This window comes from Hyperolius riggenbachi, chromosome 8 (assembly GCF_040937935.1).
Source record: "Hyperolius riggenbachi isolate aHypRig1 chromosome 8, aHypRig1.pri, whole genome shotgun sequence".
NCBI lineage: Eukaryota > Metazoa > Chordata > Amphibia > Anura > Hyperoliidae > Hyperolius > Hyperolius riggenbachi.
Genome location: NC_090653.1, coordinates 133,379,310 through 133,406,153, shown reverse-complemented (window position 1 = coordinate 133,406,153; position 26,844 = coordinate 133,379,310). Strand labels below are relative to the sequence as shown.

Genomic DNA, 26,844 nt, shown 5'->3' with positions numbered 1-26,844 from the left:
AAGAGGGAATTAAAGAGAGAGAGGATGGAAAATTCCCCCAAGCCTGCCTCTTCCTGTCTGAAAATTTGACTTTAGACAAAAAAAAATATCAAATTTTTTATAGTGATTATGGGGTCCAGGAAGAACAAGGAGAATAATGGACAACACACAGTGGTGTGTGGATTCAGTATGAGCATACCTCTGTGTTTACTTAAAGTAGCCTTGCCTTGACACAGGTATACTTTAATACTTGGAATAGTGCTACTGACAGCCATATCATTTATTATGAAGAAACATCTTAGAATTGTCCGAATTAGCGCTTGGCATAGTACCAGACCTGTTTTTGTATATGCTGCATCTTATTGCCTGAGGAAGCGGGTCACTCCCGCGAAACGCGTTGTCTTTAACTGGAGTATGTAAATAAATTGTTTGCTAAAAATTGATTGGCATTTTCTTGTGTCTGCCCTGAGGAGGTAAGTCCACCACTCCACTGTTCTCCCCAGGCCCTTTTAGCCGGGTGCTCCACCCGGCTAGTTTTGGTGACCACCCGGCTGTCAACGGCTCACCTCCTCCTATGCTGTAAGCAGAGTTGCTCACAGAAGCACTGGCCCTGTTTTCTCATCTCGCCCCACCCGGCTACTTTTTCATGCCACCCGGCTGGAAAAAAATTCTGGGGAAAACACTGCTCCTCCTAATTTTTAAACGTTTTAGATCTTTTTATCCTTCTGGCGCCTCTGTATTCATACTACGTTATACATATCCACCCTTGGTGGAGCAGTGTTACCCCTTTTTTCCTAGATCTACAGAGAGCTACTTCCTGAGTGGTGACAGGTCTAATCTCCCCACCTGCGTTTTCAGTGGTTGCCTATGAGGTAACCCTGACTTGTGAGTATTCTGCACATACTCTTTCCACACACCTTTATTTACCAGTGCATACCACACTATATTGGGCTCTTGGTGTCCCTCTTTTCATTTGCATGTAGCGCTGGGCTACATTCACTAAAAATGTACGGCATGTGAGACTAAAACAGATTTTCTTCCAAAAATGGGTACAAGTTGAATCAGGAATTTTCAGATGCTTCCATATTTCTTGACAGCGATGATCTGTGACATGCGAATTTTCCAATTTTGTAAACGGTCAAATTCAGCAGCTATTACATGTTTGTCTCATTTCCAAATAGCATGCAATTTGAAATAACATGCAATAAAACTCAGAAAATTAGCATGTCATTGATTATGGCTAATTCTGCTTTTCCATCCCTTTATAATCAGCTGACTGATTAATTTCTCTGCACTTCCCAGTTGGAGATGAAATAATTGCTATTTCACACTGCTATTTTTGGATCCAAAGTAATTTTTATGTAGAGAAGCATGAGAGAAGCACTTGTAACTTTAAATATCTCACATGTCAACTGATCACGTCACCAAGGTTTCTTCCAGTTACCATGCCATGTTTAGGCTCCAGTGGTCCTATAGTGTAGTATGCACTGGTAAATAAAGGTGTGTGGAAAGAGTATGTGCAGCGGCAGCGGCTGGGGACCTGAGGATCGGTGAGTGACAGCGTGGGCACAGGACGGCTGCAGGGGGCTGGTAGAAGCCACAGGTAAGTGAAACTTTTTTTTTTAATAATTTCAGGTTTCCTTTAAAGAGAATCTGTAACGTTAAAACGTCCCCTGGGGGGTACTCACCTCGGATGGGGGAAGCCTCAGGATCCTAATGAGGCTTCCCACGCCGTCTGCCATCCCTCGGGGGTCTCGCTGTAGCCCTCCGTACAGCGGTGACGTAATATTTACCTTTGCAGGCTCCTGCGCAGGCGCTCTGGCTGCTTTCGCTCCGAAGGAGGCGGAAATACCCGATCTCAGTCGGGTCCGCTCTACTGCGCAGGCGCAAGTCTCCGGCGCCTGCGCAGTAGAGCGGACCCGACTGAGATCGGGTATTTCCGCCTCCTTCGGAGCGAAAGCAGCCACAGCGCCCCCGCTGGAGCCTGCAAAGGTAAATATTGAATTGAACAGTCGGCACAGTCGCCGGCTGTTCGGAGGGCTGCAGCGAGACCTCCGTGGGACAGAGGACGGCGTGGGAAGCCTCATTAGGATCCTGAGGCTTCCCCCACCCGAGGTGAGTACCCCCCAGGGGATCTTTTTGTCGTTACAGAGTCTCTTTAAGCTCAGTTCCCGCTTAAAGAGAACTCCATTGCAAATAATGTAATAAAAAAGTGCTTCATTTTTACTATAAATATGTATAAATGATTTAGGGCTGGTGCACACCGAGCGGCTTTTTGGGCGTTTTCAGATCCGCTTGCGGCTGCGGATCTGCTTGGTCAATGTATCTCAATGGGGTGGTGCACACCAGAGCGGCAGGCGTTTTGCAGAAGCGAAAAATGCCTGGGTGAGGCATTTTTTGGATTTCGGATGCGTTTCTGCCTCAATGTTAAGTATAGGAAAAACGCAAACCGCTCTGAAAAACGGCACTTCAGAGCGGTTTTGCAGGCGTTTTTGTTACAGAAGCTGTTCAGTAACAGCTTTACTGTAACAATATATGAAATCTACTATACTGAAAACCGCAGCAGCAATCCGCAAAACGCTAGCAAAACGCCTCATAAAAATAAAAAAAAGCGTTTAAAAATCTGCTAGCATTTTGCGGATCTGCTAGCGGGTTTTGGTGTGCACCAGCCCTTAATCAGTGTTTGCCCATTGTAAAATCTTTCCTCTCCCTGATTTACATTCTGACATTTATCACATGGTGACATTTTTACTGCTGGCAGGTGATGCTTCTTGCTTTTTTGGCAGCGCATGTACTGAATCCTAATGTTAAAAATAGGATCTGCTTCCACTTGTAGGAAAAAAACGGATCCATTTGTTGCATTGCGGCAAACGGAAAGCAGAGTCCCGACCTGCTCCGTCTTTCTGGACAAGAGAATGCGATGCCCATGGCCACCCATGGTGCAACGCATCCATTCATGGACGTGATACTAAAACCGAGCGGACACTGAACTATCCGCTCTACGCCAAGCAAAACCGATTGTGATCAGGGTTAGTGTTTTTGGTGTAAAAATTGAGCATAACTGATGCACCCACCAGTCTGTCATCACTGGTATGCAGTGTTGATCGGATACCTCATTATCCTATTCGAGTTTGGTCGAAGTTCGATATTCGAGTTAATCGAATATCCGATTCGACCTCGGATATCCGACGTCACTATCCGAGTCTGTATTCGAGTAAAATATTCGAGCTGGCCTTAAATAGCTTTTAAAACTTGTATTGGAGGTCAATGATGCATGAAACCACCTTTTTTATGAAAAAAAACATCAAGTGACTATGTGGTGATGTAGTAGTTATAAAAAAAAAGGTATCAAAAATAGTAAATTAACTTCATGCAAAGCGTTTGCATGAGAAGGTGTGTCCAAAATGGTTGTAAGTTGTAAGTCTTCATTTACGTCGTCTTCATCTTCTTCTTTTCAAAATAATGCAGGCAGAGAGGCAGCTATTTTTGAGCGTAATAACTGTTGGCGCATGGGCAGCAGCACCTTGTAATGTGTTCCCTGGCAGTGGAAACACAGACTGCAGGAGGAAATACAGCAGCAGGCAGCTTGAGGAGGATGAGTGTGTGTGGCAGACTAGCATTTGGCAGCAGGCAGGAGGGCAGGCAGCGAGACATAATAGGCCCTGGTTCCTAGCGGTGGTTCCAGGACCGTAAATACACAGCATGAGGTTCCAGACAGCAGTTGTGAAGCCCACATTGTGTCCAATACACAATTGGGACAGCATAGTTTTCAACCTGGACACCTCTAAAATAATTACAATTTTTTTTTCTCAAAATAATGCAGGCAGCTATTTTTGAGCGTAATAGCTGTTGGCGCATGGGCAACAGCACCTTGTAATGTGTTCCCTGGCAGTGGAGACACAGACAGCAGGAAGAAATACAACAGCAGCAGCAGGTGTAATGTGTGTGTGCGCCACTTCATGTCCCCCTCTCGCCGACAACAGGGGCCAGTATTTCGCCTTCCACCTAAGCCTGGTTCATTTTGAGAAACGTCAGTCTGTCCACAGACTTGTGAGACAGACGAGATCGCTTCTCAGTGACGACTCCACCGGCTGCACTGAAGCAACGCTCTGACAGTACGCTGAACGGGGGGCAGGAGAGCACTTCCAGGGCGTACTGCGCAAGCTCGCTCCAGATCGGCAGGTGCTTGACCCAATACTCCATGGGATCAACAGGGGCAACGCTGTCAAGCCCGCTGAAGGACCCCATGTAGTCAGCCACCATGCGGGTCAAGCGCTGTCTGTGCAATACAAGATCACTAAAAATGCAGTAGTGTAGTTCCACCCCTTGTACGATATCAGGTATAATACACATAAAATATATAACGGGGTTTTAAATGAACAATGAGTCTTTTATTCTTCAATTTCTTCAATTTTCAAATATCTTCAAGATTCCGGACAAGTATGTACACGAACCAATACAGGACTCCACATCATAAAAAAGGACTGCCTGACACGTGTTTCACGGCCAAAGACCGCTTCCTCAGAGGCATACAGTATACACACATATCTGTTAAAAAATACACATATAGATTGTACAATCAATTACAAACCATCCATGGTCATATGTGTGTATCAGGATACAGGCATAGAGAAAAATCGTAAATGTATCTTACCAACTGTCGGTTCAAAGACAATATCACAACGCAATCTGAAAAAATTGTATGAACACATCAAAAACTAAATTGATATACAATAGCTGAAAGTGCAGAGCCCATGCACCAAAAATAGTCCTTGACTCACAGATCCCAAAATAGTGTAGACCGGAAACTGTAATGTAATTGCCAGTGTAGCTCATGCATAATAGAGTAAGCCCAAATAGGGACTCCAGATCTGAGCCCCCACGGGTAATAATCCAAAAACCAAGTGTCTGTAACCACACACTATATCATGCAGCAGTGCAGTGTCATGTATATACAGTCCACTGTAATATATAAATAGCCAAGTGGTACTTGCTGGTTAAGTGTATATCAGCTAGATATAGATATAGACCCCACACAGATGTTTATAGGGGCATACTATATAACATCATCTACTATACACTATAAACCAGCGCTAATGGAGATATTACAGAACCATCCTAATAAACGAAGTGCACGTACAGAGTGACCCACATATCATATATATATATAGTGATCATGCACACAGCTAGTTCCCACATAGTTCCCACAGATAGTTCCCACATAACCCCATGCATTAGTACACCTAAATGTTCTATATAAGCAGTAAAAATACCTGTAAAATCAATAAGTATGTACTCATCGACGAAATCCTGGACGCTGAGGCGCATCCATGAAAAGCAAGTGACACCCAGTGTGTAACCTCGTGACCATAAGAAGATCCCAATGTCTAATCACAGAGAGCGTAAAGGCATGTAGGCGGGATGTATATCCCCGACTATCAGAAGCTCGCCGCAGTGGCCGCACGCCTAGCCCAATGGAACGCAGGCGGAAACAGCTCGCCGCGCTGCGGAAGTGATGTCATGGGACAAGGCGCAAGTACGCATGTGCGTCCGCATACACGCATACAACGTGCAAAGCCGAAATGCGCATAGAGGAATGATTACTCTCTCCCAGTTGGGAAAGACCACAAGCGTACTGCAATGCTATGACATGTAAAAAGGGGCCGGCATAGCGCCATCTATTGCCCTGTCACTAAAAGGCACCCAGAAAGGCACAAAAATAGAAAGGTTACTATGTATACAACCTCTAATGTGCAGGCTGTAATAAGAGCCAACACCCTAAGGTTCTATATAATCAGATAGGAAAAATATGTACAAATATCCCATAGTGTAAAGCGATTTTTTTTTAGGTACATAAGCCTGTCCCCGCAACACACATATACCATACAATACAAAAAAATCAAGTTATGCTGCTAAATGCATATGTATATGTCACAACACCAATACAACTCTATGTTCCCAAACTTATGTATATATCTCTGGACCAGGAATTTTATAAGAACATTTTGTATGATACAAAATCATTAAGGCCAGGATGTTCTCCGGCCGCAAGCTTCCATATCCACCTTGCTTCTATGCCTGTATCCTGATACACACATATGACCATGGATGGTATGTAATTGATTGTACAATCTATATGTGTATTTTTTAACAGATATGTGTGTATACTGTATGCCTCTGAGGAAGCGGTCTTTGGCCGTGAAACACGTGTCAGGCAGTCCTTTTTTATGATGTGGAGTCCTGTATTGGTTCGTGTACATACTTGTCCGGAATCTTGAAGAAATTTGAAAATTGAAGAATAAAAGACTCATTGTTCATTTAAAACCCTGTTATATATTTTATGTGTATTATACCTGATAAGCGCTGTCTGTGACCGGAGAAGGATGCTGCTGCAGGCACCTCCTCTCTAGTCCTTGGCAGCTCTACACACATGTAGAGCTCGTTGGTCAGAGACAGCAGGTCAGTGGTGCGCGTGCGCTTGCTGCTGGTGGATGCAGGCACCTGCTGCTGCCTCTGTGCTGGCTGGACAGTGGGGGTGGATGGCTGAGGGAAGGCTTCCTCCAAGCGCTCAACAAGGGACAGCTGCAAATCCCTCATTTGTTGTGCATGGTCTCCTCCTGCAGGCAGGAACTGGCTGAGCTTCCCCTTCAGACATGGGTCCAGCATCATGCAGATCCAGATGTCCTCCCTCTTCTTCATCTGGATGACCCTTGGGTCCGTGCGCAGGCACCTCAGCATGTGCGCTGCCATTGGGAAGAGTCTGGCCACGTCTGCTGGCACATCATCGGCAGCCCCAGAGCCGACAGTGCTGTCTTCCTCTTCCTTTGCCTCCTGCACCTCATCCTCTCTCCACCCCCGCACCAGTCCAGCTGCGCTCTGCTGCTCCCCCTCATCAGCAGCAAGGTCAGGGACCACCAACTCCAAGCCCTCCTCCTCAGAGGTGGCCTGTGAAGCTGCCTGCAGCTCCTGCTGGTCCAAGGCTGCCGCTCCCTCTTCCAGCGGTGCATACAGGGCCCTGTCCAGCACACACACCAAGGGGACCCACTCGCACACCATTGCATGGTCCCTGCTTACCATGTTGGAGGCCTGCAGAAAGGGTGCCAGGACTGAGCACACCTGCTGCATGTGCCCCCAGTCCTCGGTGGAGATGATGGACGGGAGGTTGCTGGCGGCAACTGTTGCTCGTGCAAGGTACTGGCTGACAGCCTGCCTCTGTTCAACCAGACGCTCCAACATCGCCAGGGTGGAGTTCCAGTGAGTTGGAACATCGATCATGAGCCGGTGCTGTGGCAGGTGCAGCTCCTCAAGGAGTCGGTCCATCCCCTGGTAGGTCCGCAGTATCTCGGATATCCTAGCTCTGATGAGCACCACTGCTGGTATGTATGTACATCTACCAGATTAGCACAAATCTCTCCATGAAAATTTGATTGTTGGCTGTTGGTTAACTTGTACATCACCACCATCATTGCACTGTACTGGACTAGATTATATTGACATAGCAGACGTTGATAGAACTGTTTTGGTGGCAGATAATATTTGGATCAGCTCTGTAGTGTGTTGCATAACCCTCAGATTAGCAGCTGTCTGCTAAAGAGACATGGCAGGAATGTGCTGCCGTTCAGATGTACTGGCTGTGTGTATGCAGACTGTGTGTTTGCTGGTGATGGAGCTACACCTCTAGCCACACACAATGCAGTCTGCCCTGCTGTTAGTGAAAGCATCACATTTGTAAGCTCCCTCCCTCTGCTCTGAAAGGTTTCTGTGCACTTCCTGCTTCGAAACAAAAGATTTGCCTATCCACGTCCTCCTAGTGCTGCTAGTAGTATGATTATCAGCCGTCTGGCAGCCAATCAGGGATGGAGAAAGACGGTGACATCATGGGCTAGGGAACAGCAAGGAGGTAGCTAGCTGAAGCATCCAAGATACTAATGTGAGCACTGGAGGTCAGGAGCTGGATAAAGGATGGCAGCAGTTCTGCTGATGGACTAATCTAGGGCTTCCTTTCATCAAGAAGGCTTGCAGTGGCAAGGGCACAGTGGATGCAACATGCCAGGGTGTGTGCCAGGTAATACCTTCTTCTTTATTCCAAGCAGATCATGCAGCAGCTGCAGTCCATGCTGCCTTCTCTTCAGCAGACCTGGCAATGGCCTGCCCTGGTCTCTCCCAATTCTGGCGCAGACTGCTCAGTAGTATATGTAGACATAAGATGCCATCATAAGAGACCTCTCTCTACATCTAGCCTGATATGAGTACATTGTGGTGAATAGCAATGCAACAATATTAAGGTGTTTTGGTGTATTACTTATATGATGCCTATTTGTGTGAGTGATTGTTTATAGTAGATAGATAGATAGATAGATAGATAGATAGATAGATAGATAGATAGATAGATAGATAGATATACATGAGTTTGTGTGTATTATGATATGTAGTCCCCAGTGTGTCTGGGTTGATGTACCATATATATTTCAATCAGGGTTTGTTTATATGCTACAGGACTTACACAAAATGTGGATGGCAAACAGATTTGAAGAATAGCTGAGCTTTTTGATAGATATTTAAGACGCTTGTCGTCATGAGATGTCCTGCTGATGATTGTTAAGTTATTTTGCACTATAGTGAATGAAACACAGATATTCAGCAAATGGATGCTCTCTGTACAAAAGAGCTTGCAATCGGGGCCATCTGCTGCTGATTGTGTGTGAGGGTAATAAATACACTTTGCATACATTATGCTTTACCCCTTTTGTGCTCTCAGGGAAGACACCTGCTCTTCTGCTCTTGTGGCTGGGAAGCCTAGTAATAGGCCCCATATGCATATTAGGCTTTGTCCATGCTTGGGTTCCTGCTCTGTTGGTTAGGCTGTCAGTGTAGACACACTCCCCTCTCTGTCATTAACCTGCTGAGGAGAAGGATTTTAGCACTGACAGTCACAGTTTTTTCTTACCATTGGGACAGCCCTGCCATTCTTGCCTTTACGTGTCCTTAACCCTTTCTCTCCACAGCTGATAGAGAGTCATGGAAATGTTTATTCAATTCATTGCTTTTATTTCTTTCATTTTGTCAGTTAAAAAAATCAGTTTAAAAGGGTCTGTCACTTAATTCAACATCCCTTGTTAACCAATAAGTTCCATATAAAATCATATTATTACTCAGAGAAAAAGCACCACGCTCGTTTGTTATTATAATTTATTAGTATGATATAAAGCATGAGAATGTTAACCGTGTATTAAGTACAGGTAGTAACAAACTTGACAGTCACAGAGACGATGAGTATCCTGCCCAAAAGAGCTTACAATCTACAATACCAGTATTCTGCTGCTTAGCTCTCTTATGCAGAGTGAAGCTTTGGCAAAAAATCGCTTACATATCATTGCTCTCTAACCCATGTAGCAGCCTGGTAGTAGACAATGTTTGGGCAATCGTACTGCAGAGTATTAGGGGGAAATAGGTAGTCACTTAGGCCCAGTGCACACCAAAAAGCGCTAGTGTAATCACAAACACTCAGCGCTTTTTGGAATTATTTTTTAGAGCGATTCTAGGCATGTGCAGAGCGATTTTCTTCACATGCCTAGCAATTTTTGGAGCGTTTTGGTGTGGCGTTTTTTATATTTTGTTACAGTAGAGCTGTAACTGAACAGCTTCTGTAACAAAAACTTTTGTAAAATCATTCTGATCTAGCACTTTTCAGAGCAATTTTCCACTTTCCTATACTTAACATTGATGCTGAATCGCCTCAGAAATCAGCAAAAATGCTGCAGGACGCGAGTTTGCGTTTGGGGAAAAAACAAATCACTCTGATGTTATCCATCCCATTCACATACATTTGCCAAGTGCTTTTCAAAGCGCAACCTTTTTTAAAAACGCTCAGATCCGCTCTTGGTGTGCACCAGCCCTTATATAGAGGTTAGCTCACCTAAACATCGCCCAGTTCATTTGCATTGCCAAGAATAGAGTTTAAAAAGCAGAAAACAGAAATGGGTCATTTATAAAATGTATGTGTGGAAGTGAAGGTGTGTTCATTGGAAACATTGAATTGTGTTCAAGAGACAGGGGCCCATTAACGGTACACTTTGTATTAGTGATCCTTCATTTTGATTGATTTATTGAATTGCAAGTAACCGATTGGAATTGATCGATCGAAATACAAGGTAAAATGGTACATTTTACGTTGGATAAGATTGGATATGATCATTCACATCTGCCGGGTGGATCGATTAGCCAGCTTTTTACAATTGACCATGTGATAATTTTTACATAAACCGTTAGCTGACTCTTTTTATTCATGATTCAAGCAGATTTATCTGGTCAAAGAATCTTTCATAAAAATGGTACTGTTAATGGGCACCTTTAGGCCTTGTTTATATAGAAAAATTTGATGATAGGTAATGGTGGAGTTTTACCATTTTCAAAACACTGTAAGTGTAAATTGAATCTACACAGGCTGAGCAATAGGATGGGGGAGCAGGAGTGTGAAGTGTGGTGTAAGAAAAATGCTGCATGCAGAGTTTTGGGAGCAACTTCCCTTTGTACATGTACATGGGGCCGCAACAGTTTAACCCTTTGGGGACCAGCTGCCTAACCCCTTCCTTAAGGACGAGCTTATTTTACATGCGGGGGGGGGCATATTTGGGGGGCTTAGGCAGCCGGATCCTTAGTATGGCTTGGTAGATATGATTTCCCCTGTGTGGCCAGGTGTCCCCCGTATTGCAGGCAGCCTTTACTCCCCTCCCAGGCTCCAGCGATGAGCAGCTCTAGCCCCCTTCGCTCTGGCTGGCATCCTTGCACGCACTGCCGTTAAGTTCCGGGTCGCAGCTTGATTGTGTCATCAAGCTGGGACCTGACACTAAGTCAGAGCGGGCGGGGATTCCGGGCAGAGTGGAGGGGAGCGACGATCGCCGGTGGAACGTCAGGAAGGTGAGTAGATCCTCCTCTTCCCCTCAGACCGCCGCTGCTCTGTTAGTGATCACTACAATCCGCCGGCGATCGTAGTGATCACGTGATCAGGAGCCAATCATGATGCCTCCTGATCACTGAGAGGAGATGTCAGCTGTCATATGACAGCTTAATCTCCCCTCTCGGGTGCGCATGATCTCGTCGGGAGCGAAAATGGTAGGTGGCGTAAATCCTACACTGCATCAGGCTTAGACAGCCTCAAGTGCGGCGCAGGATTTACGCTCAGTGGTTCCCAAAAGGTTAAAGAGAACCTGAGGGTGGATGCTAACGGAAAAAAATAAATACTTACCTACGAAGAAAGAAGCCTCTGGACCCTCCAGTGGCTTCTTGTTCCCTCCTCAAAACCACCGCTGCTTCCCGGGATCCCTTCGTGCACGAGTGCGGCTGTGCTGCTCCTGCATGAGTACAGCCACGTCTGCACAGTAGCACAGAACCTTTCTTGTGCGAGTGGCTCCAGCTTATTGCGCAGGCGGGGCTGATCTTCTGCAGGTGCAGTACAGCCACGCTCATACATGGTGAGGAGCATGGCCATAAAAACACACTTGAGTAGCTCTCATGGCGGCAGTGGGTGGAGGACAAGGGAAGCCTCTGGAGGATACAGAAGATTCCCTCTTCGTAGGTACGCATATTTTTCATTAGCACCCCCTCGAGCACACTTTAACGATTTAAGCCCATGGAAGAGCAGTAGTATGACGCTGGAGATGGACCTGCTTCTAACCATTGGCAGCCTCAGGGTGGTCTGTGTTCAGTTATCAGGGTTGTAAAATGCCATCAGATTAGCTCCCTCATAACCATCAGCGTGAGGTGAGCCTGAGGGTACATTATATGAACTGTGAGGGTGCATACAACTATGGACATGTTTGCATCTCTGTATATTGTGAGCAGTGTGTTCCTTGATAACATGCATAAAACAATGCGCATTGCATGGGGCATCAAACATGCTTTGAAATGATGCTTATGATTTACCATGCGCAACGTGCGCTGCATCGCAACAAGCATGTTGAGAATGTAGGGTTTATGCTTATTAACAGTCCCACCCATATTGCGAATTAATGAAAATGTGCTAGCCACACGTCATGTATTTCAATATCACATTCTAGTTGTGATCATTTGCAATTCTGCATTTGCAACCTGCGTTTAAATTTTGGACAACAGTTCTGGTTTTTTTGTATGTGATTCAGGGTTTAATGCAAGTCAGGGGTGTTGCTAGCCCCAAAGATCAGTGGCACGTGCCTCGGATCTATTCTGGGGTGCCCAGGCATAGTCAGGCAGCGGGCAGCAGTACTCATCTCCTGACACTTAGTGTCCAGATTCTGCAGACCTCTTTTCTTTCGGGCTTCTTCCTCTAGTGTCTGATAAGGGATCAGACGCTAGAGGTCCTAGCATCTGATTCCTAGCGTCTGATTCTAGGATGCTAGGGGGAGAGGGCTAGCAAATGCCAGGATGGTGGACGAGAATTCACTGCCTGTCAGATACTTGGGGAAAACAAGGCTGTGGAGTCTAGGAGTCAGAGTTGGAGCTGCGGGAGAGATACATAGAGGGCGCACTTCTCTTGCGAAGTGCGCAGACTAGCCCCGACTGGCTGGAGTTATGAGACCCGGTAGCGAACTAGGAAAAGACTGAGGACGGTGGCGTGGGAGCGATCCTTGCGCATGGGGCGGGAGGAAGCCCCAGGTAAGTATAAAACTTTTAATTTATCTAATCTCTGGTTTCCTTTAAAGAGAATCTGTACTGTGAAAATCTTACATAAATAAACGTACTAGCCTGTTTGTTGTCTTCTCCTAGCCCCCTCTGTGACATTTTCGCTGCTCCCTGCTGCTTTCTTGGTGATAAAATCATTGTTTTTGTAAACAATGAAGATGGCCGCCAAACAGGAAATACATCATCAGAGCAGGTGCCTGTTTGCCGAGGCTCCTCAAAAGGTGATTTGATTGCTGGAATGTTACACCACTTGTTGCCTTAGCTGCTTGTCTGAGCTCTGAACTGATCTTTCTGCACTCACAGCTTTTCACAAGGTCACAGCTTCTGAGCCTGCAGATGCTGGCTGTGAGCAGAGACCTTGTCTGACTCCTACATACAGCACACACACAGAGCCTGCAGGGGGAGTGTAGAGGATGTGTGTATAACTTTTCCATATCACAGCAGAGCAGTGCATTCCTCTCTGCCTCGACAAGGCTTGACAAAGGAAAGAAGATTATTTATCTGATTTATTACAGAGACAGTGCAACTGGAAAAGGGTGCAGCAAGCCAGACCACATTAGAACAGGTGTAGGAACTTATAGGATAGAAGAAATAAGGCTGAAAATGTTGTTACAGAGTCTCTTTAAGCATCCTTTTTGCAAATACCCCTATGTGTATCCAATCTTTATGCTGATCACATTCCATAATATCTTAATTGTCCAGTCTCACCGTGTAGTATAACATTTTATCTAAATAACTTGTGGAAATAATTCTCAATCGGTTGGCTTTTAGGGCCCTTTTCCAATAGCCAACGCAAAAGAAAATCGCAAGCGGTTGCGATTTTTCATCAGTTCTGTTATGCGATTGTTCTTTTGCATTTATCCTTTAACATTAAGCACAATCACAGGTGAAATCGCTCCAAATAGTGATTGCAATATACAGAAAATCAAATGGCGATAGTGGAAAATACTTTCTTGATTCCTATGTTAAAGTAGCAACCTTAGTGATTTAAAAATCGCTAGCATTTTGCAGTTTGAAGCAAATCACTCTCAGTGGAAAAGGGACCTTATACTACATAGATGTAGTAAGGTTATAGACTTTGGAATATATTCTGTATTGCCAGCTTCATAAAACTTTTCTGAATCCGTCTGGTTGAAGTTCAGTTAGATAAGCAAGAGCAACAATAGAAGATTTTTATTGGTTGTCATGTTTCACTTTGCATACAGCTGTGTGCTTTGTTAATTGAAAGTCATTGTTTTGGTCAATAAGACCTGTATTTGGTTAGTTTGTACCCACTCCACCAGACATTGCTGTGTCACTAATAACTATGCGAATGAACAATATAAGCTTTAAGTTGGCAAACAAAAAAAAGAGGAACATGGTCTGATTCACTTTTCATTATAGCTGACCTCATGGGATATTGATAACCTGATGCATACAGTAGATTTTTTTGCATAATTCAACGCAAATTATAGTGGCGTGAGGAAATATTTTCACATGCCCAAGCTTAAAGTGGACCTGCACAGGACAGAAGGAAAATACAGATAAATGCACACTGTATGTATTTATAGAGTTTAGCATGTCTAATTCCCCCTTATCTGTGACTAATTACAAGTGTAATTCGATCTCGCAGCTGTAAATACAGAATGTTAATCCTATATCTGCTGCCATGAAAGCAAGAAGTAGACACTGCAGATTTATAGCAGGATTCGTATCAGCTGTAACAAAGAAATGTTTTTCTTTGAAGGATACCCGAGGTGAGAGGTATATGGATGCTGCCATATTTATTTCCTTATAAAAAATGCCAGTTGCTTGGCAGTCCTCCTGATCCTGTGTCTCTAATACTTTAAGCCATAGACCCTGAACAGGCATGCAGCAGATCAGGTACTCTGACTCAGCTGACTCAGGTTTTATTGGATTAGTCACATGCTTGTTCCAGGCTTTTGACTCAGGCACTACTTATGCCAGAAGTTGAACAAGGCTGCCAGGTAACTGGCATTGTTTACAAGAAAATAAATATGGCAGCCTCTATAGGCTGCTTTCGCAGTGAGACGTTACACCCGCACGTTACAGCAGCCCCCTAACGCAGAACAACTGACAGTAATGTAAAATCAATGGGCTGTTCACAGTGCCCACGTTGCGCTGGAGTATAACGCAGCACGTTAAATGAAAGTGCAGCATGCTGTGCATTGTACTCGTATTTTGCTGCGTTAGAATGTCTGCCCATGCTCCAGCAATCTTTTTTTCTTTTTAAATGTGCCGCATGCGCCGTTTTCGTTCGATCAGTATGCGTCAAAAAGTGCGCATCAAGTACGCATCAAGAGACGCATAATGCAGTTCAATGTAACGTCCAACATCAAAGCTAACATGCGTTGTGTTAGGGGCACGTTATGCGACCTGAACGTCGCATCAAACGCAACGTCTTAGTGTGAAAGAGCCCTATTAGAGATATTATGCTGTTGCTTATTTATTAGAGCAGAGAGGAAGTTCTGAGTTCAGGTCCGCTTTAAAACCGCTAGTGAAAAGCAATAGTCTTTTTAACCTTCCGGCATTCTTCTCTATTTAATCAGTTGTTACTTTCAGATACATGAGGCATACTTAAAAATGTACCCAAAATGACATATGACATACGGATGTACAGTATTGACTAAGATTCAGTAAAATGTATGTTCGTAGATAGTGCGTGTAACATTTACCGGGTGTTACGCAAACAGCATAGTGCATGTTATTTAGATTGTATATCGTGTGTGGTCTGAGGTTCTCTTTTGTTTATTTTCTTATTACAAGGGTTAACAAACCAGTGATTTTATCTATGCAAATGATGCTAACAAATTGCCATAAAATGTAGCCTCTGCTTTCCTGAAAAGTAAACAGAAGCTGAAATGCTTCTATTTGGTTAAGAAAACACTGCTGGTAATAGTATAGGGCTTTTTAGTTGAAAATCACTTTTGTGGCCCTGCTGAATGGCGCACATTTTACATCACACTGGCATAGCCACTCATTAGAATTCAACCTTATAAATGTAGTTCTTAAATTAAAAATAAGAATATGATTTTCCAGTAAAATTATAGTTACCTTTAGTACAACACATACTATACAATTATTGCAGAAGTTTATTTGCTGCTTTGCTTTAATGTCAAACATGAGGGGCAATGAGATAAATTATTTTCATTGGAGGCTTCAGGTGAAAAGACAACTGAGGATAGAGCTTTTTGGTAAATTGGGTTTACTTTTTGTTTCTTACTGCTTTTTGAATTTTGGATTTTTTAACATTATTTTTAATGAAGTTTCCAGATTTCACCACAAGTCTATCGCTTTTAGGTGTGCACCAGCCCTCAGAGTTCCTTTCACTGGAACTAAAGGGCCAAGCCCAATTCCTGAAAAATAACCCCACCCACTAACCACCCCTCCATCCACTAACCACCCCTCCACCAAGCTTTACACCTTGCACAGTGCAGTCAGGCAAGTACTGTATTCCTGGAAACCTAGACTTGTCCATTGGATCCCACCATGAGCTGTTTCCAAACTGTTATACCACCACAGCTATGTACACACGCTGGGTTAAATTCAGAAAAGATGGCCGCTAAGGACAGTCTCTGCTAAGGATCTAGTGTGGTAAAGGAGCCCTCCGATGTCACCTTATGATTTGGCATGCCGGATCTTTAGCGACACCTGACTGATCCCTGAGCACTTTGTTCTCCTCTTCACCCTGGCAACTGGAATTTGCTTCTTTTGTCTTCCCTCCTCCCCCTTCACAGAGACAGACAACCTGTGAACGTCTAGGATAGCAACACATCTGTAGAGCATTTGGCCCAGAACTCTCTCCCAGAGAGATCGAGTCCCTAACTGTTTGGGCAATAGTACTTGTATGTGTGAACGAGGCTTTAGAGTTTACTGTGAAATATTTAGTAATGAGATTTCAAGAATGTACCTATTACACAGGTGGCACACTATCACTGTACCATGCTTGAAATTCACTGAGCTCCTGAGAGCAACGCACTTTTCATTTATGTATTTATATAGCGCTGACATATTAAGCAGCGCTGTACAAAATATATTGTCTTGTCACTAACTGTCCCTGATGTTGGGAATACACGGCTCGATTCTGAGCCATTTAGGTGGCTCGATAGATAATTTCCAACATGTCCGATCTCTGGCCCGATTGTTTCGCCGCTCGATTCTGCATTGAAGACAATGCAAAAAGAAAAGAAAAACGAGCGGAAGATAAGAGAATCGAGCAGGGAATCGATCGGGCGGGAGAATTGAGCGGCAAAATCGAGCCGTGTATGCTTAGCATGAGAGGGGCTCACAATCTAATCCCCACCATAGTCATATGTCTATGTATGTATCGTGTAGGGCATGTATCATATTCTAGGGCCAATTCAGGAGAAGCCAATTAACTTTTCTGTATGTTTTTGGGATGTGGGAGGAAACATGATTGTCCAGAGGAAACCCACACAGACACAGGGAGAACATACAAACGCCTTGCCGATGTTGACCTGGCTTTTTCGCAAATGTGTGTAGAATGACCACGTGCTTGGTTTTATACACCTGTGGCTATGGTAGTGAGTGGAACAAGTAAATGTAATGGTGAAGGGACTTTCCAATCCTCTTGCCAATTTAGTGTACCTTGTCTGTAGCACAGTCAGGGCTGGTAGTTGCCTTGATTTCTGGATACAATTTTGCGCAATTTCTGCAATCTTTTGGAATAGCCACAGGGTACATTGCTGTAATTAAAGCTTAGTGATCAGGCTGGAGGCGGAGATAGCAGCAGACTATGAAGAAAATCACCCTAACTGGTGACTGTCCCTGGGGGATTCCAGGAGTGAAAAACCCTCTACAGAAAACTGCAGTTTATACCATTTACCTATAATCTCTGGTGGTGGGAAATGTACACAGTGCTGCTGGTATCCAAAGAACATGTGATGTTTACCTCTGCTGCAGGCAGCAAGTGGAAGCTTGAAAATAGCACTTGGTACTCATATCAAGATAATTAATGGTGTGATTTAGTAGTGTTCCTAGTGACATGAAAAGTCAAAGTCAACCTTTCTTGAGAATTACCGTATTACACAGAACCTCATTTTCTGAGCTTTTGTTTCATTTGTCTCTCCATAGAAACAGGATGCACGCCTTTGACAGTTGGCACCAAAACACATGTCCCCAAACGTACTCTTATCTTAAAGGGATACTGTAGGGGGGTCAGGGGAAAATGAGTTGAACTTACCCAGGGCTTCTAATGGTCCCCCGCAGACATCCTGTGTTGGCGCAGCCACTCACCAATGCTCCGGCCCCGCCTCCGGTTCACTTCTGGAATTTCAGACTTTAAAGTCTGAAAACCACTGCGCCTGCGTTGCCGTGTCCTTGATCCATCAAGAGCGCACAGCGCAGGCCCAGTATGGTCTGTGTCTGCGCAGTACACTCCTGGTGACATCAGCGGGAGCGAGGACACTGGCGTGCAGGCGCAGTGGTTTTCTGACTTTAACCACTTTACCCCCAGCGGTACGAATTTCTCCGCCCCTTTTTTCCCCCCTAAAAAACCAGGGACGGAGAAATCCGTACCTTCCGCGCTACCGCCGCTGTCCGCGCTCCCGCCGCTCGTGCGCGCGCACCCGCCGCACGTGCACGCCGCCGCCCGCTCGCCCGGAGATCAATGAACGGGAAAATGCATTCCCGTTCGTTGATCTAAGCCCCCGCAATGATCTGCTGCTTCTTTCAGAAACAGCGAGATCATTGTGAGTCTCCCAACCTCCTACTGCTTCCTGTAAGCGTCCTTCCGGACGCTTACAGGTCGCATGTAAACAAACACTCTGTAGCCATCTTGTGGCCAAATAGTAAACTACACCCTAAAAGCATTTTACATATTCAAACATTACATTTACACAATAAATTAACTCATTACCTCCCACACTCCCCAATTTTTATTTTATTTTTGTAATTAAAAAAAAAAAAAATACAATAAAAAAAAAACATAAATAGTTAGCTTAGGGACTGAACTTTTTAAATATTTATGTCAAGAGGGTATAACACTGTTACTTTATAAACTGCGGGCTTGTAATTAGGGATGGATGCAAAACTGAAAAAAATGCACCTTTATTTCCAAATAAAATATTGTCGCCAAACATTGTGATAGGGACATAATTTAAATGGTTTTATAACCGGGACAAATGGGTTAATACATTTCATGGGTTTTAATTACAGTAGCATGCTTTATTTAAAAACTATAATGGCCGAAAACTGAAAAATAATAATTTTTTCCCACATTTTTTCCTATTTCCCCATTAAAACACATTTAGAATAAAATAATTCTTGGCATAATGTCCTACCTAAAGAAAGCCTAATTGGTGGCGAAAAAAACAAGATATAGTTCATTTCATTGGGATAAGTAATAATAAAGTTATAGACGAATGAATGGAAGGAGCGCTGAAAGATGAAAATTGCTCTGGTGGTCAGGGGGTAAAACCCCTCAGTGGTGAAGTGGTTAAAGTCAGAAATTCCAGAAGTGAACTGGAGGCGGGGCCTGAGCATCGGTGAGTGGCTGCCGAAAAACTGATGTGTTTTAACTTTCCATAGCAGTGCTTTCAGTTAAAGCACAGAACTGAGCCATAGGAAAACATGGACATTACTTTGAAAGTCAGTTGTGTCCTTTCAGTGATAACTGAAAGCAACTGATTAAAGCAAACCTGAACTTAAAATTATAAGTCAAATAAACATACACACATCACACCTACCTCCCGCATAGTCTACTCCTCAATCTTTTTCTCCTCTCCTGCCTCCTGTTTGTCCACTGTGATCAGTGGAATTCTACATCCTTCATTTTGAAAATGGCCATTACCCCATAACAGTTTTCTTGTCAGCACACTGCTAAACTGTAATGTCGCCCACTTGAGCCATAGGGAAACATGGACATTACCTTGCACATCAGTTGTCCTTTCAGTTAAAACTGACAGCAACTGATATATTTCAGTTCTGACAAACTCTTGTCACAACTGGAAGGAATACTTGTAAGAAGAAAATGGGGAGCTTCTGAGAGGAACTGATGGTGAGGTAAGTATGTAATAGTCATTTGCAGGAACATCATTTGTTTTATTTTAAATTATTTTACTTGTGTTAGGTTCACTTTAAGTGTAAAAGGACCCTTAGCCTCCCTTCTTGCTTACACATTCTTTTTGCAGTTGGCCCGAGTGACTGCCATTTAGTCAGTGCTTTTGTAAATAAAGAATCATTTGGGGACCCCCAGTAGGAGATGGGCTAGTCAAAAATCAGATTTTCACTACCTACTGTATGTGACAGCAATGTAGGAAAAAGGTAATTTATAGTGCATTTTACTTTGGGAGAGATCGACATTTTATAAGTACTGATTTCAAATTTTAGTATAATTTTTTTGCGAAAGTTGCCCTTTAAAGTCCTCTTTTGGTGACCACTGTAAGTAACATTTTGTGTTGGTTCCGGTGCCAAAGTACAGGACTCCAGCAATAACACTATTTAGGGGTTTTCTGTTATATAAAAGTACACACTCAGTGTTAACTGCTACCTGCTTGCGTTGTCATTCTGTATTTCTATAACACTGACATCTATGGAAACAAAAATAAGTCATGGGGATTCCCTGGCCAGGAGCATGAAAATCTTGTGTTTATTAGAGTGAGTGCAGCTTAGAGATACCATAGAACCACACTGGAATTAACCATTTCCATTTATCTGTAATGTCATGATTTAGTTTGTTAGGCCATGGCCATATGAGCCAACAGAATAGCAGCTGCTGTTGTGCATAATTACAGCTTGCCTGCCGTTAGACAGCCAGTGCACCCACTTACAGTTGGCCTCACCTCCTCCCAAAAGTGACTGTGCTCTGGCCTCTGCACTGGTGCACAGGTGGGAAGTGCCAACATTTCACTCTCCAGGAGTGCTGGTGCTCAGGATCACATCATTTGTAAAGGAAACCTAAAGCGAGATCTATTTAAAGCAATACCAGTTACCTGGCTGTCCTGCTGATCCTTTGCATGTGTTTCTGACATTTTTGTTTGATCTGGCAAGATTGGCTGAATGCTTGTTTCTGTGATTATTATTATTATTTATATAGCACTGACATCTTCCACAGCGCTGTACAGAGCATATAGCCATGTCACTAACTGTGCCTCAGATGACCTCACAATCTAATCCCTACTATAGTCATATGTCTATTGTAGTCTAGAGCTAATTTTAAGGGGAGGCCCATAATCTTATCTGTATGTTTTGGGGATGTGGGAGAAAACTGGAGTGGCTGGAGGGAATACCTGCAGACACGGTGAGAATATACATACTCCTTGCACAGCCACTGTGCTGCCCACTACTGCATATCAGCAGGGCTGCCAGGCAACTGGTATTGTTAAAAAGGAAATCTATATGGCAGCCTTCATATACTTCTCACTTCAGGTTCTCTTTAAAGTCTTTTTAGCTGCAGCATTTTCCAGAATTTCTGGCACTTTTGAAGCATTTTATATTTAGTGCTAGCAGTTTGTATTTACGATTGCGATTTCCATTACAGCAATGCTATATGGGTACAGCAAGTTGTTTTCAGTAGTAAAAGAGTTGAAAAATTGCTTTGTACAGCGATTGAAAAGTAATTTTTCCTCGTTCCTATACTTTACGATAAAACACAGACACAAAATGCTGCAGGCATCGTGATTTCTGGAAATCGCAATAGTTACTGTGAGGATTCCAGAACACCACGGCGGAAAGCGATCCCGCTAGTTTGCGTTTACAGTTCTAAGGACTAGTTCATTTTAAAATCACACCATTTTGCAGTTACAGTTCATATGTTTTTGGACACGTCTGTTTCATTTTCTGTGCAGTCCTGGACTCTTTCTGTTTTTGTTTTTTAGTCCATTGATTAGGTTTTTGCTTTACTTTCACAGTGTGGGGTACCTTCCTCCTGCTTTCTGAAATTTAATGAGTATAAAGAATTTTCTTAAAATTTCTACTAACACTGTCAAAACAGTGACATTTTAATCTGGAAGGTTTTTTTTTCTTTTAAACTTTGTATTTATTATACATTTTCAAAACAAATAAAAGGAGAATGGCAGTGTACATAGCTGAGCAGGTATTGCATACATATTGTAGGTATCAAAACAAGAAGAAAAAATGACAATTCCGAAAATGATACCAGAGAACATGTATGAAACTTAATATAGATTGGATGCAATTAATGCAATAAACCTCTTAAAGGATACATCCCAGGATATTAAAAATAAAAAAATCCACTTACCTCAGGCTTCCTCCAGCCCCTGCCAGCCTACCTGTACACACGCTGCAGCTTCGCTCCACGCTGGTTTGCCGGGGTCCCCTCTGGCGAAAGATGCCAACTTTGCCGGCGCGAGCAGCTCAAAGGCCCCGTTCACATCACAAACGCGGACGGGCACGCACGCGGAACGCAACACGTACGAACGCACGCCATCGCTTTTGTGTGCGTTGCGTGGCTGATCCCATCACTGAAAAGTGAATGGGACAGCCACGCATTTTTACAAAAAATGCGTGCAGCATGCGTTCCCGGACCGCACAGGTCCGGAACGCATGCATTGTGAACATCAGACATTGCACTCTATGCAATGTCTGATGTCGTGCGTGTCAGCCACCTGCACGCGTTTCCAAAATGCGGCTGGAAACGCGTGCAGTGTGAACGGGGCTTCAGCTGCACTGCCGTCATCTGGACTGTACTGTGCCTGCGCAGAACAGTCCAGCTGACGTCAGTGCGACTTAATGGGCCGCACAGTGGAAAGCAAGAAAATGGAGAAAGATTCCGACCTGGTAAGGTCAGCCTCTGCACCAGAGGGAACCAGGAGCCAACGGAGCTGTTGTGAGGGCACAGGTCAGTTGCCAGGGGCTGGAGGAAGCCCGAGGTAAGTGGATTTCTTTTTTTTAAGTTTCTCGGACCTTCCCTTTAACAATAACATAATTTGAAGGTCAAAAGCCGAGATGCCGTACACAACCAGAAAGGAATTATATAATTGAAGTGTAATATTAAAGCAATAACTATTCATTTGGAAATGTAGAGTGCTGCCCACGCGGATCCCAGATACAGTATAATCTCATTATAGTAAACTCAAAGATACCAGGAAAACTGTTTCCAGAAGTTCACTATTTCAGAAATTGTCTTATAAATGACCCAGCATGCCCTGGTAAATTCTCTGCTGCAAAGGAGCAACTTTCTCCTCCCATTGGAGGTACAAGCACTGGCACATTTGGTGGACTACAGTGCTAACCACTTGCCGACCGCCCACAGCCGATGGGTGGCGGCAAGGGCTGGGCCAAAACGGCCGCAATACGCCCGTCGGCGGCGGCGGGCGTGGTTATGCGCCGATTGCGTCACGCATGACGCGATCAGGCGCCCGCGACAGGCTCCGCCCCACTTGCGCAGTAACCCAACGGCCGTTCGGAAGCGCCGGCGGGTTACTAGCTCCGCAATCACAGCATGCAAAGCGTATAATACGCTTTGTAATGTATACAAAGCGTATTATACAGGCTGTCTTCTGCCCTGGTGGTCCCAGTGTCCGAAGGACCACCAGGGCAGGCTGCAGAAATCAAGGTAAGCACCCAAGCACACTGATCTGCCCCCCCCCCCCCTTCCCTCTGATCGCCCACAGCACCCCTCAGACCCCCCCCCCCCCCCCACTGCCCACCCCTCAGACCCCTGTTTGCACCCAATCACCCCCCTAATCACCCATCAATCACTCCCTGTCACTATCTGTCAACACTATTTTTTAGATTGGTCCCTAAACTGCCTCCTGGGGGCTCCTGAGCACCCCCCCCCCACACTCACAGATCCTCCCCAGCCCCCCCCCCCCCCTGCGTGTACTGTATACATCTATCCACCCCTGTAATCACCTGTCATTCACCCGTCAATCACCACCTGTCACTGCCACCAATCAGATCAGACCCTAACCTGCCTCTTACGGGCATCTGATCACCCTCCCACACCATCAGATCGCCCGCAGACCTACCCGCAGATCACCTCCAAAGTGCATTGATTACATCTGTTCTGCCATCTAATCACCCATTGATCGCCCATCAATCACCCATCAATCACCCGCTGTCACCACCTGTCACTGCTACCAATCAGATCGGACCCTATCTGCCTCTAGGGCAACCAATCACCCGCCCACACCCTCAGAACAACCTCACACCCCCCCCCCCGTGTACTGTATATATCTATTCTCCCCTGTAATCACCTGTCAGTCACCCGTCAATCACCCCGTCAATCAACCCGTCACCACCTGTCACTGCCTCCCATCAGATCAGACCCTAACCTGCCTCTAACGGGCATCTGATCACCCTCCCACACCATCAGATCGCCCGCAGACCTACCCTCAGATCACCTCCAAAGTGCATTGTTTACATCTGTTCTGCCATCTAATCACCCATTAATCACCCCCTGTCACTGCTACCCATCAGATTAGACCCCTATCTGCCCCTAGGGCACCCAATCACCCGCCCACACCCTCAGAACGCCCTCAGACCCCAGCCCTGATCACCTCGCCAGTGCATTGCTTGCATCTATTCCCCCCTCTAATCACACCTTGAGACACCCATCAATCACCTCCTGTCACCACCTGTCACCCCCTAGCACACCTACCCATCAGATCAAGCCCTAATTTGCCCCGTGTGGGCTCCTGATCACTCGACCAAACCCTCAGATTCCCCTGAGACCCCCTTCCGATCACCTCCCCAGTGCATTGATTGCATCTATTTTCCCCTCTAACCACCCCCTGAGACACCCATCAATCACCTCCTGTCACCCCCTAGCACTCCCATCCATCAGATCAGGCCCAATACAACCTGTCATCTAAGAGGCCACCCTGCTTATGACCAGTTCCACAAAATTCGCGCCCTCATAGACCACCTGTCATCAAAATTTGCAAATGCTTATACCCCTGAACAGTCATTTTTGAGACATTTGGTTTCCAGACTACTCACAGTTTTGGGCCCGTAAAATGCCAGGGCAGTATTGGAACCCCACAAGTGACCCCATTTTAGAAAAAAGACACCCCAAGGTATTCCGTTAGGTGTATGACGAGTTCATAGAAGGTTTTTTTTGTCAAAAGTTAGCGGAAATTAATTTTTATTGTTTTTTTCACAAAGTGTCATTTTCCACTAACTTGTGACAAAAAATTAAATCTTCTATGAACTCACCATACACCTAACGGAATACCTTAGGGTGTCTTCTTTCTAAAATGGGGTCACTTGTGGGGTTCCTATACTGCCCTGGCATTTTAGGGGCCCTAAACCATGAGGAGTAGTCTAGAAAACAAATGCCTCAAAATGACCTGTTAATAGGACCTTGGGCCCCTTAGCGCACCTAGGCTGCAAAAAAGTATCACACATGTGGTATCGCCGTACTCAGGAGAAGTAGTATAATGTGTTTTGGGGTGTATTTTTACACATACCCATGCTGGGTGGGTGAAATCTCTCTGTAAATGGACAATTGTGTGTAAAAAAAATCAAAAAATTGTCATTTACAGAGGTATTTCTCCCACCCATCATGGGTATATGTAAAAATACAGCACAAAACACATTATACTACTTCTTCTGAGTACGGCAGTACCACGTGTGGCACTTTTTTGCAGCCTAACTGCGCTAAGGGGCCCAAAGTCCAATGAGTACCTTTAGGATTTCACAGGTCATTTTGCGACATTTGGGTTCAAGACTACTCCTCACGGTTTAGGGCCCCTAAAATGCCAGGGCAGTATAGGAACCCCACAAGTGACCTCATTTTAGAAAGAAGACACCCCAAGGTATTCCGTTAGGTGTATGACGAGTTCATAGAAGATTTTATTTTTTGTCACAAGTTAGCGGAAATTGATTTTTATTGTTTTTTTTTTCACAAAATGTCAATTTCCGCTAACTTGTGACAAAAAAAAATCTTCTATGAACTTGCCATACTCCTAACGGAATACCTTGGGGTGTCTTCGTTCTAAAATGGGGTAACTTGTGGGGTTCCTATACTGCCCTGGTATTTTAGGGGCCCTAAACAGTGAGGAGTAGTCTAAAAAACAAATGCCTCAAAATGACCTGTGAATAGGACGTTGCGCCCCTTAGCGCACCTAGGCTGCAAAAAAGTGTCACACGTGGTATCGCTGTAGTCAGGAGAAGTAGTATAATGTGTTTTCGGGTGTATTTTTTCACATACCCATGCTGAGTGGGAGAAATATCTCTGTAAATGGACAATTGTGTGTAAAAAAAATAATAATAATAATAAAAAAAAATAAATTGTCATTTACAGAGATCTTTCTCCCACCCAGCATGGGTATGTGTAAAAATATACCCCAAAACACATTATACTACTTTTCCTGAGTACGGCAATACCACATGTGTAGCAATTTTTGGCAGCCTAACTGCGCTAAGGGGCCCAAAGTCCAATGAGCACCTTTAGGCTTTACAGGGGTGCTTACAATTAGGCACCCCCCAAAATGCCAGGACAGTAAACACACCCCACAAATGACCCCATTTTGGAAAGTAGACACTTCAAGGTATTCAGAAAGGAGCATAGTGAGTCTGTGGCAGATTTCATTATTATTATTTTTTTTGTCGCAAGTTAGCAGAAATGGAATCTTTTTTTTTTTTTGTCACAAAGTGTCATTTTCCGCTAACTTGTGACAAAAAATAAAATCTTCTTTGAACTCACCATGCCTCTCAGTGAATACTTTGGGATGTCTTCTTTCCAAAATGGGGCCATTTGGGGGATATTTATACTATCCTGGAATTTTAGCACCTCATGAACCATGACGGTGCTCAGAAAAGTCAGAGATGCTTAAAAATGGGAAAATTCACTTTTGGCACCATAGTTTGTAAACACCATAACTTTTATCCAAACCAATAAATATACACTGAATAGTTTTGTTTTTTTTATCAAAGACATGTAGCACAATACATTTGGACAAAAATGTATACAGAAATTTTACTTTATTTGAAAAATGTCAGCACAGAAAGTAAAAAAAATCATTTTTTTGACAAAATTCATGTCTTTTTTGATGAATATAATAAAAACTAAAACTTGCAGCAGCAATCAAATAGCACCAAAAGAAAGCTGTATTAGTGAAAAGAAAAGGAGGTAAAATTCATTTAGATCGTAGGTTGTATGACCGAGCAATAAACCGTGAAAGCTGCAGTGGTCTGAATGGAGAAAAAGGCTCTGGTCCTTAAAGGGACACTGTAGGGGGGTCAGGGGAAAATGAGTTGAACTTACCCAGGGCTTCTAAT

At 44.2% G+C, this 26,844-nt stretch overlaps 1 protein-coding gene across 5 annotated transcripts in view; it reads left to right on the top strand.

The window, feature by feature from the left end:
• Positions 1–26,844, top strand: part of PAK3 (p21 (RAC1) activated kinase 3) — a 293,331-nt gene that overhangs the window by 103,265 nt on the left and 163,222 nt on the right. For 3 of the 5 annotated variants that reach the window (XM_068251117.1, XM_068251114.1, XM_068251120.1), the window contains exon 1: positions 7,787–8,044. The exons of 1 other annotated variant lie outside the window; for it this stretch is intronic. The gene's annotated coding sequence lies outside the window, so the exon portion shown is untranslated. Of the gene's footprint in view, positions 1–7,786; positions 8,045–26,844 lie in introns of those variants that run through there. One more of the 5 variants, XM_068251116.1, reaches the window with a different exon arrangement.